Source organism: Panthera tigris, chromosome C1 (assembly GCF_018350195.1).
Source record: "Panthera tigris isolate Pti1 chromosome C1, P.tigris_Pti1_mat1.1, whole genome shotgun sequence".
Lineage (NCBI taxonomy): Eukaryota > Metazoa > Chordata > Mammalia > Carnivora > Felidae > Panthera > Panthera tigris.
Genome location: NC_056667.1, coordinates 116,622,463 through 116,626,914, shown reverse-complemented (window position 1 = coordinate 116,626,914; position 4,452 = coordinate 116,622,463).

The window sequence follows — 4,452 nt, the reverse complement described above, 5'->3', positions numbered from 1 at the left end:
AAAAAAATTAAAAAAAATTAAAAAAAAAGTTTTCCTATAGCTGAATTGAGTATCAGATTTTAAACTTAAAACTAAATAAAGCTTAGACGTTAGTTCCTCGGTTGGACCACATTTGAAGTGTTCAGTGCCCTGGACGGCTAGTGGCCACTATCATGGACAGCACAGGTTCAAGGAAACCAAAGAGGTGGGCTTTCTTTCAAGTATATTTACATGTGCATGGATTTAGACTTATTTGATGTGTTTTAACCCATTGTTGTTGTTGTTCTTTTTTCAAGTTTATGTTTATTTATTTTGAGGGAGAGAGAGAGAGTAAACGGGGGAGGGGCTGAGAGAGAGAAGGAGACAGAATCCCAAGCAGGCTTTGAGCTATCAGCTGTCAGCACAGAGCCCGATGGGGGGGCTCCAACTCACAAACCGTGCGATCATGACCTGAGCCAACATTAAGAGTCAGAAGCTTGGGGCGCCTGGGTGGCTCCGTCGGTTAAGCGTCTGACTTCAGCTCAGGTCATGATCTCACGGTTTGTGAGTTCGAGCCCCACGTCGGGCTCTGCGCTGACAGCTTGGAGCCTGCTTGTGATTCTCTCTCTCTCCCTCTGTCTGTCCCTCCCCGACTTGCGCTTTCTCTTGCTTTCAAAATAAATAAATAAACTTAAAAAAAAGAAGAGGAAGAAGAAGAGTCAGACACTTAACCTACTGAGCCACCCAGGTGTCCCATGCTGTTATTGTTATTGAAACTTGAAGGTCACCTATTTGGACAGGAAGCTTCTTTATTTGGTTCTGAGTGCTTTGACACAACCTTAAGCGGCTTCGACAGCTGCCTTGCTTTCTGGTATAACAATATGTTTCCTCTTATTATGGTGCCTCACAGACACTTTCTTCCCAACACCTGGAATCCACCGTTCCTCCGTTTCTCTGGTTCTTTTATGGTGGGAAATGGTATTTAGAAATCAAATTCTGGTCCTTTGGGCTGCTCATTGCTATTGGATCGGTCACTGCTTTTAGGACTTTCCAATGGACATAGCTAGAACACATGATTTAAAAAAAAAGAAGAAAGAATTTACATTATAAACCAAATTCTCATATGAATTCATAACGATAGTTCATGAATTCATAATATTTCCAACTCAAATTCACAACCACAGATTTTACTTAACCTTTTTATTTTATTTTATTTTATTTTATTTTATTTTATTTTACTTTATTTTTTAAGTAGGCTTCACGGTCAGCACTGAACCCAGTGTGGGGCTTGAACTCACGATCGTGAGTTCAAGACCTGAGCTGAGATCAAGAGTCAGATGCTTAACTGAATGAACCACCCAGGTGCCCCAGATTTTACTTAACCTTATTAATATTACATCTGTATCTCCTCTCTCCCATACTGAACATTGTCAGTTGTCAACAACGCTAACAGGATTACTCATTTGCATTATTTCTTGCTATATATGCAGTATCTCAGACCAATATCAACACTCTACCCACAATATAATTACTGAAAACTATGTGTTTTTCCCCCTCAGCTCTTTTTGTCCTATACGTATCCCTAAAGGTATATCCCGGGTTGTGCAAATTATTGCTTTTAGGTTATGTGGAATATTCCGTCTCTTTGTATCTACTAATTGGACACACATTTATCTTCGTTTGTTTCATCTTTTAGTTATGGGGATTACTTTTTGAAAAGGAATTCTTGTTCTGTTATAATGTAATATATTTTCATGGCTCCAATGTCAAGTCTAAAAACCCAAGGTGTGTTAAAGGAAGTCTAGCTTTCATCTTTCTCCCCTCTGTCTTATTCCCTCTTTCTCCTGCTCGGTAATTTTAAAACATTGTTATGGTTTAACAATTTTAAAACATTGTTATGGTTTAACAACTTAACAATATAAACAATTCTTATGTATGTATCTGGCCACACATACAGTGTCTCACTCTTTTTAAGATCAATAATATTAGACCATATACAGTTTGTCTCACAAAATTTCCTTCCCGTAAAAATGTATAGAATAGCTTAAGAAATATGCCTCATTCCTTCATTTTATGTATGTATGTGTGTGAGAGAGTGAGTGGGGAGGGGCAGAGAGAGAGGTGGACACAGGATCCGAAGTGGGTTCTACACTGGCAGCAGTGAGCCTAATTCAAGGCTGGAATTCCTGGAGCCGTGAGATCGTGACCTGAGCCAAACTTGGACGCTCCACCGATGGAACCACCAGGCACCCCTGCCTCATTCCTTCTGTTTTAAATGTTTACTTATTTATTTCGAGAGGGAGATAGAAAATATGCGCCTGCACACAAGTCGGGGAAAGGCAGAGAGAGGGATAGAGAATCCCAAGCAGGTTCTGCACTGTCAGTGCAAAACTCCATGCGGGGTTTGATCTCACCAACCGTGAGATCATGACCTGAGCCAAAATCAAGAGTCGGACGCTTAACTGACTGAGCCACCCAGGCGCCCTTCCCTGTTCCTTCTTATAGTTTCTATTTTTTTAGGACTATGTGCTTTAGTTCATTCAATCTCACCTGACATGAAGATATTTGGGTAGTTTCCGGTCTTTTTTTTTTTTTTTTTTTTATAAATAGTGCTGTTGTTATTAGTCTCCTGCACAAGCCTTTTTGAATTGTGTCTGGGATAGATACCCGGAAGTGAGATGGGCAGGTCAAAGGGGTCAATGTATATGCGATTTTGCTAGGTATTCCAAATCTCCCTCCACTGGGGCTGTCCATTTTGCGTTCCCACCAGGAATGTATGAGAGTGACTGCTTTCCATACAGTCAGAGCGTGCTGTCCAGTTTTGGGGTCCTGTTGGGTGCGGCAGGTGAAAACTGGTACCTTGCTCCAGTGTTAATTTCTAGTTAGCCCACTGCGACTTATTAACAAGTGTATCTCTCCCCCCTCACTCACCATGTCACCTTTTATCAACATTGAAATTTCCATGCCCAGCGAGGTCTAGTTCTGGATTTTGTATTCCATTCCACTGGTCCATCTTTTTATTCATTCATCAATACCAAATCGTCTTAGTTAGAGAGGCTTTATGTTTTAATATCTGATGGGGCAGATATTAAAGCAATATTTTGCTTCTCTTTTTTGGGGCTTTCCCCTGGCCCTTCTTTGTTCTTTCTCCATCCAAATGAACTTTATAATTGCTAACTTTGCTAGCCCGGTTTTTTCCCTCTGCCCCAAGAAAAGACAGTACTTTTGTGTGGATTGCAGTATTTTATACATTCACTTCGGAAGAAGTATCTTCTTCAAGGGTTGAATCTTCCTAACCAAGAACACACATCTCTCTATATGTTCACATCTAATTGTCTGCTGGTAGTGTTTTATGCTTTTTTTTTTTCCCTCATACAGATTTAGGGCATTTCTTGTAATATTTAAACTTCATAGCTTGTACTTTCTTCTTCTTCGCTATCATAACTGGGGGCTTCTGTTCCGTTTTATTTTCCAACTGATTTTGCTGGTTTCTATGAAAATCTTGGACTTGTATGTTAATTTGAGTGGGGAAGGCTTGTTGTCCAAAACACCCATGCGGACTATCTTCAGTTACTGACCAACTCCAGCCTTCGTGAAGCTGTTTCCTGCAACCACTATGGTGACACCTATACTATACAGCCTAACAAGGGACGGTCCCCAAGCCATCTCTTGCCACCTTCACTTTATTCAAAGGCAGTGGGAACTTGCCTCCCCAAATGACTTCTAGCCAGATGAGGCTCATCAAGTAACCTAGTGTCAAACTTCTGACACTGAACCTGTAGAAAGACAAGTTGAGGGACGCCTGGCTGGCTCAGTGGGTAGAGCATAAAACTCTTGATCATGGGATTGTAAGTTTGAGCCCCGTGTTGGGTGTAGAGATTACTTGAAAATAAAGATATTAAGAAAAAAAGAAAGACACGTTGAAACATGAATAAAATAATGGATAACAGAGGAGGTGGTGAAAGAGAGAAATGATCGATACGCATGTGGGTAAGATCCAAGTTTTTTTTTTTTTTAATTTTTAAAAAATTATTTATTTATTTTGAGAGAGAGAGGGAGTGGGAACAAGTGAGGGTCAGAGAGAGATGGAGAGAGAGAGAGAGAACCCCAGTGCAGGGCTCGATCCCATGGGCCATGAGATCAGGACCTGAGCCAAAATCCAGAGTGGGATGTTTAACCAACCGAGCCACCTGGAGGCCCCAAGATCCAAGTCTGAATGCTTCTTTAATGAAGTCCACAAGTGGCTTCCACATTATCTTCTTTCTGGTGGAGACAATCAATGGAATGGGGGGAGCCCAAGGAAGTGGATGAAGTAGAAGCTGGTCATCTCCCACATGGTCTCTGCACTGTTTCCCAGTGACTCCCGAGAGAGGAGACAGAGTCAACTATGATACATTACGGGCATGGAGAGGCTCTCCTTGAGATCGTTATGTAAGTCAGTCCGATATCTTACAATAATTTCATCACATTTCAGTTATGTGTCTTTGAGAATTT